Genomic DNA, 13,156 nt, shown 5'->3' with positions numbered 1-13,156 from the left:
ACAGAGTGTTTAAACCTTTTATACCACAAGTGGGCTAAAATCAGGGTCACACAGAGGGTTTACCCTTTTACCACAGTGGGACTAAATCGATGGTCACCTCGAGTGGTTTACCTTTTACCACAGTGGGCAATATCAGGGGTCACCACAGAGTGGTTTAACCTATTACCCACAGTAGGGCTAAATCAGGGTCACACAGAGTGTTTAACCTTTTATACCACAGTGGGCTAAAGCAGGGTCACACCGAGTGTTTAACCCTTTTACACAGTGGGGGGCTAAATCAGGGTCACACAGCAGTGTTTTTAACCTATTACCACAGTGGGCTAAAATCTGGGGTCAACACAGAGTGATAACATTTTATCCACAGTGGGCTATAAATCAGGGTCACACAGAGTGTTTACCTTTACAGTGGGCTAAATCAGGGTCACACAGAGTGTTTAACCTTTACCACAGTGGGCTAATCGAGGTCACATCAGATGGTTTACCTTTTAACCACAGTGGGCTAAATCAGGGTCACACAGAGTGTTTAACCTTTTTACCACAGTGGCTAATCAGGGTCACACAGAGTGTTTAACCTTTTACCACAGTGGCTAAATCAGGGTCACACAGAGTGTTTAACCTTTTACCACAGTGGGCAAATCAGGGTCACACAGAGGGTTTAACCTTTTACCACAGTGGCTAAATCAGGGTCACACCGAGTGTTTAACCTTTTACCACAGTGGGCTAAATCAGGATCACACAGAGTGTTTAACCTTTTACCACAGTGGGCTAAATCAGGGTCACACAGAGTGTTTAACTTTTACCACAGTGGGCTAAATCAGGGTCACACAGAGTGTTTAACCTTTTACCACAGTGGCTAAATCAGGGTCACAACGAGTGTTTACCCTTTTACCACAGTGGGCTAAATCAGGGTCACACAGAGTGTTTAACCTTTTACCACAGTGGCTAAATCAGGGTCACACAGAGTGTTTAACCTTTACCACAGTGGGCTAAATCAGGGTCACACAGAGTGTTTAACCTTTTACAACAGTGGGCTAAATCAGGGTCACACAGAGTGTTTAACCTTTTACCACAGTGGGCTAAATCAGGGTCACACAGAGTGTTTAACCCTTTACCACAGTGGGCTAAATCAGGGTCACACAGAGTGTTTAACTTTTACCACAGTGGGCTAAATCAGGGTCACACAGAGTGTTTAACCTTTTACCACAGTGGGCTAAATCAGGGTCACACAGAGTGTTTAACCTTTTACCACAGTGGGCTAAATCAGGGTCACACAGAGTGTTTAACCTTTTACCACAGTGGGCTAAATCAGGGTCACACAGAGTGTTTAACCTTTTACCACAGTGGGCTAAATCAGGGCCACACAGAGTGTTTAACCTTTTACCACAGTGGGCTAAATCAGGGTCACACAGAGTGTTTAACCTTTTACCACAGTGGGCTAAATCAGGGTCACACAGAGTGTTTAACCTTTTACCACAGTGGGCTAAATCAGGGTCCACACAGAGTGTTTAACCTTTTACACAGTGGCTAAATCAGGGTCACACAGAGTGTTTAACCTTTTACCACAGTGGGCTAATCAGGGTCACACAGAGTGTTTAACCTTTACCACAGTGGGCTAAATCAGGGTCACACAGAGTGTTTAACCTTTAACCACAGTGGGCTAAATCAGGTCACACAGAGTGTTTAACCTTTTACCACAGTGGGCTAAATCAGGGTCACACGAGTGTTTAACCTTTTACCACAGTGGGCTAAATCAGGGTCACACAGAGTGTTTAACCTTTTACCACAGTGGGCTAATCAGGGTCACACAGAGTGTTTAACCTTTTACCACAGTGGGCTAAATCAGGGTCACACAGAGTGTTTAACTTATTACCACAGTGGGCTAAATCAGGGTCACACAGAGTGTTTAACCTTTTACCACAGTGGGCTAAATCAGGGTCACACAAAGTGTTTAACATTTTACCACAGTGGGCTAAATCAGGGCCACACAGAGTGTTGAACCTTTTACCACAGTGGGCTAAATCAGGGTCACACAGAGTTTTTAACATTTAAATGCAGTGGGCTAAATCTGGGTCACACAGAGTGTTTAACCTTTTACCACAGTGGGCTAAATCAGGGTCACACAGAGTGTTTAACCTTTTACCACAGTGGGCTAAATCAGGGTCACACAGAGTGTTTAACCTTTTACCACAGTGGGCTAAATCAGGGTCACACAGAGTGTTTAACCTTTTAATGCAGTGGGCTGAATCAGGGCCACACAGAGTGTTTAACCTTTTACCACAGTGGGCTAACTCAGGGCCATACAGAGTGTTTACCCTTTAACCACAGTGGGCTAAATCAGGGTCACACAGAGTGTTTAACCTTTTACCACAGTCGACTAAATCAGGGTCACACAGAGTGTTTAACCTTTTACCACAGTGGGCTAAATCAGGGTCACACAGAGTGTTTAACCTTTAAATACAGTGGGCTAAATCAGGGTCACACAGAGTGTTTAACCTTTTACCACAGTGGGCTAAATCAGAGTCACATCGAGTGTTTACCCTTTTACCACAGTGGGCTAAAGCAGGGTCACACAGAGTGTTTAACCTTTTACCACAGTGGGCTAAATCAGGGTCACACAGAGTGTTTAACCTTTTACCACAGTGGGCTAAATCAGGGTCACACAGAGTGTTTAACCTATTACCACAGTGGGCTAAATCAGGGTCACACAGAGTGTTTAACCTTTTACCACAGTGGGCTAAATCAGGGTCACACAAAGTGTTTAACATTTTACCACAGTGGGCTAAATCAGGGCCACACAGAGTGTTTAACCTTTTACCACAGTGGGCTAAATCAGGGTCACACAGAGTTTTTAACATTTAAATGCAGTGGGCTAAATCTGGGTCACACAGAGTGTTTAACCTTTTACCACAGTGGGCTAAATCAGGGTCACACAGAGTGTTTAACCTTTTACCACAGTGGGCTAAATCAGGGTCACACAGAGTGTTTAACCTTTTACCACAGTGGGCTAAATCAGGGTCACACAGAGTGTTTAACCTTTTACCACAGTCGACTAAATCAGGGTCACACAGAGTGTTTAACCTTTTACCACAGTGGGCTAAATCAGGGTCACAGAGAGTGTTTAACCTTTAAATACAGTGGGCTAAATCAGGGTCACACAGAGTGTTTAACCTTTTACCACAGTGGGCTAAATCAGAGTCACATCGAGTGTTTACCCTTTTACCACAGTGGGCTAAATCAGGGTCACACAGAGTGTTTAACATTTTACCACATTGGGCTAAATCAGGGCCACACAGAGTGTTTAACCTTTTACCACAGTGGGCTAAATCAGGGTCACACAGAGTGTTTAACCTTTAAATACAGTGAGCTAAATCAGGGTCACACAGTGTTTAACCTTTTACCACAGTGGGCTAAATCAGGGCCATACAGAGTGTTTACCTTTTAACCACAGTGGGCTAAATCAGGGTCACACAGAGTGTTTAACCTTTTACCACAGTGGACTAAATCAGGGTCACACAGAGTGTTTAACCTTTTACCACAGTGGGCTAAATCAGGGTCACACAGAGTGTTTAACCTTTTACCACAGTGGGCAAAATCAGGGTCACACAGAGGGTTTAACCTTTTACCACAGTGGGCTAAATCAGGGTCACACCGAGTGTTTAACCTTTTACCACAGTGGGATAAATCAGGGTCACACAGAGTGTTTAACCTATTACCACAGTGGGCTAAATCAGGGTCACACAGAGTGTTTAACCTTTTACCACAGTGGGCTAAATCAGGGTCACACAGAGTGTTTAACATTTTACCACAGTGGGCTAAATCAGGGCCACACAGAGTGTTTAACCTTTTACCACAGTGGGCTAAATCAGGGTCACACAGAGTGTTTAACCTTTAAATACAGTGGGCTAAATCAGGGTCACACAGAGTGTTTAACCTTTTACCACAGTGGGCTAAATCAGAGTCACATCGAGTGTTTAACCTTTTACCACAGTGGGCTAAATCAGGGTCACACAAAGTGTTTAACATTTTACCACAGTGGGCTAAATCAGGGCCACACAGAGTGTTTAACCTTTTACCACAGTGGGCTAAATCAGGGTCACACAGAGTTTTTAACATTTAAATGCAGTGGGCTAAATCTGGGTCACACAGAGTGTTTAACCTTTTACCACAGTGGGCTAAATCAGGGTCACACAGAGTGTTTAACCTTTTACCACAGTGGGCTAAATCAGGGTCACACAGAGTGTTTAACCTTTTACCACAGTGGGCTAAATCAGGGTCACACAGAGTGTTTAACCTTTTACCACAGTCGACTAAATCAGGGTCACACAGAGTGTTTAACCTTTTACCACAGTGGGCTAAATCAGGGTCACAGAGAGTGTTTAACCTTTAAATACAGTGGGCTAAATCAGGGTCACACAGAGTGTTTAACCTTTTACCACAGTGGGCTAAATCAGAGTCACATCGAGTGTTTACCCTTTTACCACAGTGGGCTAAATCAGGGTCACACAGAGTGTTTAACATTTTACCACATTGGGCTAAATCAGGGCCACACAGAGTGTTTAACCTTTTACCACAGTGGGCTAAATCAGGGTCACACAGAGTGTTTAACCTTTAAATACAGTGAGCTAAATCAGGGTCACACAGTGTTTAACCTTTTACCACAGTGGGCTAAATCAGGGCCATACAGAGTGTTTACCTTTTAACCACAGTGGGCTAAATCAGGGTCACACAGAGTGTTTAACCTTTTACCACAGTGGACTAAATCAGGGTCACACAGAGTGTTTAACCTTTTACCACAGTGGGCTAAATCAGGGTCACACAGAGTGTTTAACCTTTTACCACAGTGGGCAAAATCAGGGTCACACAGAGGGTTTAACCTTTTACCACAGTGGGCTAAATCAGGGTCACACCGAGTGTTTAACCTTTTACCACAGTGGGATAAATCAGGGTCACACAGAGTGTTTAACCTATTACCACAGTGGGCTAAATCAGGGTCACACAGAGTGTTTAACCTTTTACCACAGTGGGCTAAATCAGGGTCACACAGAGTGTTTAACATTTTACCACAGTGGGCTAAATCAGGGCCACACAGAGTGTTTAACCTTTTACCACAGTGGGCTAAATCAGGGTCACACAGAGTGTTTAACCTTTAAATACAGTGGGCTAAATCAGGGTCACACAGAGTGTTTAACCTTTTACCACAGTGGGCTAAATCAGAGTCACATCGAGTGTTTACCCTTTTACCACAGTGGGCTAAATCAGGGTCACACAGAGTGTTTAACATTTTACCACAGTGGGCTAAATCAGGGCCACACAGAGTGTTTAACCTTTTACCACAGTGGGCTAAATCAGGGTCACACAGAGTGTTTAACCTTTAAATACAGTGGGCTAAATCAGGGTCACACAGAGTGCTTAACCTTTTACCACAGTGGGCTAAATCAGGGCCATACAGAGTGTTTACCCTTTAACCACAGTGGGCTAAATCAGGGTCACACAGAGTGTTTAACCTTTTACCACAGTGGACTAAATCAGGGTCACACAGAGTGTTTAACCTTTTACCACAGTGGGCTAAATCAGGGTCACACAGAGTGTTTAACCTTTTACCACAGTGGGCTAAATCAGGGTCACACAGAGTGTTTATTGGTATTCTTAAACAAATCTACACACTCACACAGAGTGTTTACCCTTTAACCACAGTGGACTAAATCAGGGACACACAGAGTGTTTAACCTTTTACCACAGTGGGCTAAATCAGGGCCATACAGAGTGTTTACCCTTTAACCACAGTGGGCTAAATCAGGGTCACACGGATTGTTTCTTGGTAGTCTTAAACAAATCTACACACTCACACAGAGTGTTTATTGGTATTCTTAAACCAATCTACTTTTAAACAAAGTAACCACTTCACACACATGGTTATGGAAAAAAAGAAGACACCTGTATCATGTCAGATATAGAGTTGAACTGTATTACAGTTTGCGTTTGCATCCTAATGTTACACTTTATATACATCGCAGAAGACTGAAATATTACAAAACCCTTTGACACAGAAACATCGGATTTTAAGGCAGGGATTTTTAAACAATGATTATTAATTATGAAATTATGAATAATATGAATAACATTCCAACCGACGGTCCACTAGATGGTGAATTGGTCATTTAACTGCAGGACAGGCCTACCACCCAATAACTTTATTTAAACATACTGAGGACCACCCAATAACTTTATTTAAACATACTGAGGACCACACAATAACTTTATTTAAACATTATGAGGACCACCCAATAACTTTATTTAAACATACTGAGGACCACACAATAACTTTATTTAAACATTATGAGGACCACCCAATAACTTTATTTAAACATACTGAGGACCACCCAATAACTTTATTTAAACATTATGAGGACCACCCAATAACTTTATTTAAACATACTGAGGACCACACAATAACTTTATTTAAACATACTGAGGACCACACAGGAACTGTTTAAACATACTGAGGAAGGTGAACACATGGGGATGAAAGTGGGAAAGATTTTTGGGCACCCACAAGTCCATAGATATGAGTGAGTCCAGTTGTTATTGGGAAGAGTCTGAGATGTTACTCTCTCACACAGCCTGAGGGAAACTGACAGTATTGTAGAGACAGAGATGTTGCTCTCTCACACTGCCTGAGGGAAACTGACAGTATTGTAGAGACTGAGATGTTACTCTCTCACACTGGGGTGGGGGTGGGGGGGGGGATCGGGAATGACATCTGGGGTGGACTCTTCAGGAGTTGGCCTCTGAGGACCAACTCCTGAAGACCAGCAGAGTTTGGGAACATGACATATCCCTGCCAGGTCTCAGTCATGTACGACAATGGTGCCATCACCGGAGAGGCGGTGTCCTTGCTGCTGATCTCCATACGACTGTCCCATGTCCTCTACTGTAACCTGTCAGAAATGGCTCTGCTGACTGGAGGAAGCCCGGGGTCTGGTCTGCTGTTGCAAGATGCCGAAGAAGACTCTGTATATTCTGTTCCATACCAGCCGTACCTGCAGTGTGACTCCCTTGTAGTCCAAACATTGTGACTCCCTGGTAGTCCAAACAACGTGACTCCCTGGTAGTCCAAACATTGTGACTCCCTGGTAGTCCAAACAACGTGACTCCCTGGTAGTCCAAACAACGTGACTCCCTGGTAGTCCAAACATTGTGACTCCCTGGTAGTCCAAACAATGTGACTCCCTGGTAGTCCAAACAACGTGACTCCCTGGTAGTCCAAACAATGTGACTCCCTGGTAGTCCAAACAACGTGACTCCCTGGTAGTCCAAACAACGTGACTCCCTGGTAGTCCAAACAACGTGACTCCCTGGTAGTCCAAACAACGTGACTCCCTGGTAGTCCAAACAACGTGACTCCCTGGTAGTCCAAACAATGTGACTCCCTGGTAGTCCAAACAATGTGACTCCCTGGTAGTCCAAACATTGTGACTCCCTGGTAGTCCAAACAATGTGACTCCCTGGTAGTCCAAACAATGTGACTCCCTGGTAGTCCAAACAACGTGACTCCCTGGTAGTCCAAACAATGTGACTCCCTGGTAGTCCAAACAATGTGCTGTCACTTCAGCCCCACCTGGTTCCAAAGTTGTATCCCACAAGTGGAGGAAAAGGGGCCACAGCATCCATACTGCACCGTCGGCAGGCATGGGGCTCCCATTGACTCCAGAGTGGGGGTACAATCCAAATGGTAGTACCATCTACTAAATACCCCGGTGCCATACACCACTGGACTGCAGGTGGGATGGTACCCTGCGTCGGAGTGTTGCTCAAAAGTACTCTTGGTAAAGAAAAAATTGTATCTTTAATTTACAATCTGTTGAAACTATGAGAAGTTCAGAACTTTTCTGAAACATCACAACACTGTTGAATAATATATGGCAAATAGAAATCAATACTGGATGGTGTTCAGAGATAGATGGGAGGGATTGAGTGTTGCTGAAGAACTGGATGGTGTTCAGAGATAGATTGGAGGGATTGAGTGTTGCTGAAAGGTAGGACTAAAAGCAAAGACAAGATAACTAATGTCAGATGTACTGTGTCCGTAAAATATATATAAGCTGGAAGTAGAAGCCTAAGTTGTTGTCCATTAGTTTACTGCAATTGGGGGAGGGCTGGTAGTAAAGGAAAATATCTACAATATTAAAGCTGATCTGCCACCTAATTATGAATATTTTCTGTGACGACACAGCCTACATGGAGGAGGTAGGCACTCTGACGACTAGGTGGTGGTAAATATTCTCTGGTGCTGCCTGGTAAACACGTCAGCAAAACAAAGGAGCTGATTGTGGACTTCAGGAAGAACCAGGCTGGACACGGCCCCCATCCTCATCAACGGGGCCGCCTTGTTGACGATCAGTAACTTCAAATTCTTCCGTGTACACATCTCAGAGTAGCTGAAATGGTCGAACCACAAGGACACCGCAGTGAAGAAGGCACGACAGCCACTCTTCTACCTCAGGATGCTGACGAAATTAGGCCTGTCTACAAGAGCCTTCAGAGTGTCTTCAAGGGCCCTCAGAGTGTCTTCAAGGGCCCTCAGAGTGTCTTCAAGGGCCCTCAGAGTGTCTTCAAGGGCCCTCAGAGTGTCTTCAAGGGCCCTCAGAGAGTCTTCAAGGGCCCTCAGAGTGTCTACAAGAGCCCTCAGAGTGTCTTCAAGGGCCCTGAGAGTGTCTTCAAGGGTCCTCAGAGTGTCTTCAAGGGCCCTCAGAGTGTCTTCAAGGGCCCTGAGAGTGTCTTCAAAGGCCCTCAGAGTGTCTTCAAGGGCCCCATTAATAGCATACTGTTGGGCTGAATCACAGCCTGGTAAGGAAACTCCACCTGCTGCGGATCGCAAGGTGCTTCAGAGGACCTCTACACTACCAGGTGTCACAGGAAGGCGCCAAGAAGATCATTAGGGACACAGGTTCAGCCACTCAAGCCATGACATCTTTTCTCCCTTCTTCAATCATTTAGACTCGGACGGTACAGAAGCTGCTTCTCCCACTATGGACAAAAGCCTAAGATTTTATATTAAACACTCGGAATCTGAATATCAGTTATGGAGTGTTGTCCTGTGTTAAACTCTGATTCAGAATGGGACTGTCAGTTATGGAGTGTTTTCCTTTGTTGATCTATGACTATTGACGATAAATATTGTTAGACAGACCATCAGGGTGGAGGAGAATAGAGAAGCCTCCTTCATTGTCCTCCAGTGAAAGGTCTTCTTTGTTGTGAAGAGGGACGATGGCAGCTGGCAGGGTCCGCCCTCTATACAGACAGAGATGAATGTCAAGGAACAAGTGGAGAGAAGCATTTCAATGGAAATCTAAACAGGTGGGCGTGAACAATTTGTTTTGCCATGTTTTCTGTTAACATGTCCCCCAAAACACCCTTCTCCCCTCCCATCACCCCCGATACCCCCCCCCCCATCTTGAAACCCCCCAGGCATAATCGAGCCGTGGCAGAAAGAGGCGAGAAACCCTGTCCTGGATGGGGCCATCTTTAAGGGGAGACTTTTGTCATGCAGACACATGTTGTAATTACCAGCTGATGTATCTCTTCTGGCTCCAGCCCTTTTTACCAATTGAGTCCAAGCAGTACAAAAGTGTGGTAAGACCCTGAAAACCCTCACAAACTTCCACAGATGCACCGTGAAGGGCATCCTGTCGGGATGTATCACCGCCTGGTACGGCAATTGCACCGTCCGTAACCGCAGGGCTCTCCAGAGGGGGCTGTGGGTCAGCCGAAACGTGTCACCGGGGGCACACTGCCTGCCCTCCAGGATATCTACGGCACCGGGTGTCAAATCATGTTTTTGTCACATGCGCCAAATACAGCAGGTGTTGTTGAAGACCAAATACAACAGGTGTTGTTGAAGACCAAATACAACAGGTGTTGTTGAAGACCAAATACAACAGGTGTTGTTGAAGACCAAATACAACAGGTGTTGTTGAAGACCAAATACAACAGGTGTTGACAGATGTAGACCTTGCCGTGTAATGTTAAATACAACAGATGTAGTAGACCTCACAGTGTTGATGTTAAATACAACAGGTGTAGTAGACCTTACAGTGAAATGCTGAATACAACATGTGTAGTAGACCTTACAGTGAAATGCTGAATACAACAGGTGTAGTAGACCTTACAGTGAAATGCTGAATACAACAGGTGTAGGTATACCTCACAGTGAAATGCTGAATACAACAGGTGTAGTAGACCTTACAGTGAAATGCTGAATACAACATGTGTAGTAGACCTTACAGTGAAATGCTGAATACAACAGGTGTAGTAGACCTTACAGTGAAATGCTGAATACAACAGGTGTAGGTATACCTCACAGTGAAATGCTGAATACAACAGGTGTAGTAGACCTTACAGTGAAATGCTGAATACAACAGGTGTAGTGGACCTTACAGTGAAATGCTGAATACAACAGGTGTAGTAGAGCTTACAGTGAAATGCTGAATACAACAGGTGTAGTAGACCTTACCGTGTAATGTTGAATACAACAGGTGTAGTAGACCTCACAGTGAAATGCTGAATACAACAGGTGTAGTAGACCTTACAGTGAAATGCTGAATACAACAGGTGTAGTAGACCTTACAGTGTAATGTTGAATACAACAGGTGTAGTAGACCTCACAGTGAAATGCTGAATACAACAGGTGTATTAGACCTTACAGTGACATGCTGAATACAACAGGTGTAGTAGACCTTACAGTGAAATGCTGAATACAACAGGTGTAGTAGACCTTGACGTGTAATGCTGAATACAACAGGTGTAGTAGACCTCACAGTGTAATGTTGAATACAACAGGTGTAGACAGGTGTAGACAGGTGTAGACAGGTGAAGACAGGTGTAGACAGGTGTAGACAGGTGGAGACAGGTGTATACAGGTGGAGACAAGTGTAGACAGGGGTAGACAGGTGGAGACAGGTGTAGACAGGTGGAGACAGGTGTAGACAGGTGGAGACAAGTGTAGACAGGGGTAGACAGGTGTAGACAGGTGTAGACAGGTGGAGACAGGTGTAGATAGGTGTAGACAGGTGGAAACAGGTGGAGACAGGTGGAGACAGGTGTAGACAGGTGGAGACAAGTGTAGACAGGGGTAGACAGGTGTAGACAGGTGTAGACAGGTGGAGACAGGTGTAGACAGGTGTAGACAGGTGGAGACAGGTGTAGACGGGTGGAGACAGGTATAGACAGGTGTAGACATGTAGGTAGGGGTACAGGTTAGTAGAGGTAATATGTACATGGAGGTAGGGGTACAGGTTAGTAGAGGTAACATGTACATGGAGGTAGGGGTACAGGTTAGAGGTAATATGTACATGGAGGTAGGGGTACAGGTTAGAGGTAATATGTACATGGAGGTAGGGGTACAGGTTAGAGGTAATATGTACATGGAGGTAGGGGTACAGGTTAGAGGTAATATGTACATGGAGGTAGGGGTACAGGTTAGAGGTAATATGTACATGTAGGTAGGGGTACAGGTTAGAGGTAATATGTACATGGAGGTAGGGGTACAGGTTAGAGGTAATATGTACATGGAGGTAGGGGTACAGGTTAGAGGTAATATGTACATGGAGGTAGGGGTACAGGTTAGAGGTAATATGTACATGGAGGTAGGGGTACAGGTTAGAGGTAATATGTACATGGAGGTAGGGGTACAGGTTAGAGGTAATATGTACATGGAGGTAGGGGTACAGGTTAGAGGTAATATGTACATGGAGGTAGGGGTACAGGTTAGAGGTAATATGTACATGGAGGTAGGGGTACAGGTTAGAGGTAATATGTACATGGAGGTAGGGGTACAGGTTAGAGGTAATATGTACATGGAGGTAGGGGTACAGGTTAGAGGTAATATGTACATGGAGGTAGGGGTACAGGTTAGAGGTAATATGTACATGGAGGTAGGGGTACAGGTTAGAGGTAATATGTACATGGAGGTAGGGGTACAGGTTAGAGGTAATATGTACATGGAGGTAGGGGTACAGGTTAGAGGTAATATGTACATGGAGGTAGGGGTACAGGTTAGAGGTAATATGTACATGGAGGTAGGGGTACAGGTTAGAGGTAATATGTACATGGAGGTAGGGGTACAGGTTAGAGGTAATATGTACATGGAGGTAGGGGTACAGGTTAGAGGTAATATGTACATGGAGGTAGGGGTACAGGGTAAAGTGACTATGCATAGATAATAAACAGCCAGCAGTGGAAAAATAAAGGCAGAGCGTTATTAATATTTTTATTATTTAACCAGGTAGGCTAGTTGAAAACACCTTTATTTAACCAGGTCGGCTAGTTGAAAACACCTTTATTTAACCAGGTCGGCTAGTTGAAAACACCTTTATTTAACCAGGTAGGCTAGTTGAAAACACCTTTATTTAACCAGGTCGGCTAGTTGAAAACACCTTTATTTAACCAGGTAGGCTAGTTGAAAACACCTTTATTTAACCAGGTCGGCTAGTTGAGAACACCTTTATTTAACCAGGTAGGCAATTTGAAAACACCTTTATTTAACCAGGTCGGCTAGTTGAGAACACCTTTATTTAACCAGGTAGGCTAGTTGAGAACACCTTTATTTAACCAGGTAAACTAGTTGAGAACAAGTTCTCATTTACAACTGACCTGGCCAAGATAAAGCAAAGCAGTGCGACACAAACAACAACACAGAGTTACACATGGGATAAACAAACGTACAGTCAATAACACAATAGAAAAATCTATATAGATTGTGTATACAGTGTGTGCAAATGGCGTGAGGAGGTAAGGCAAAAAATAGGGCATAGCAGGAACACAGTAGCTGATCGCACATGTGATCTTGCCACCAATCTGTATGACCAGCTGATGGAAAAGGGAAAAGATTTTGTTGCGTTCTCCCTCGCTGTGGATGAGAGCTACGACGCATCTGATACTGCTCAGCTGTCAGTCTTCATCCGTGGAGTGGACTCAAATCTGTGTGTTACGGAGGAGCTATTAGGATTCAAATCAATGCATGGCACTACCACAGGAAATGAAATCTTTGAGGAGGTTTCCAAATGTGTAACTGAAATAAAGCTCCCGTGGGATAAACTCGTTGGATTAACGACAGATGGTGCGCCAGCGATGTGCGGTAAAAAGAGTGGACTGGTGG

This window comes from Oncorhynchus kisutch, linkage group LG11, assembly GCF_002021735.2.
Source record: "Oncorhynchus kisutch isolate 150728-3 linkage group LG11, Okis_V2, whole genome shotgun sequence".
NCBI lineage: Eukaryota > Metazoa > Chordata > Actinopteri > Salmoniformes > Salmonidae > Oncorhynchus > Oncorhynchus kisutch.
This window is presented reverse-complemented; position numbering follows the sequence as displayed.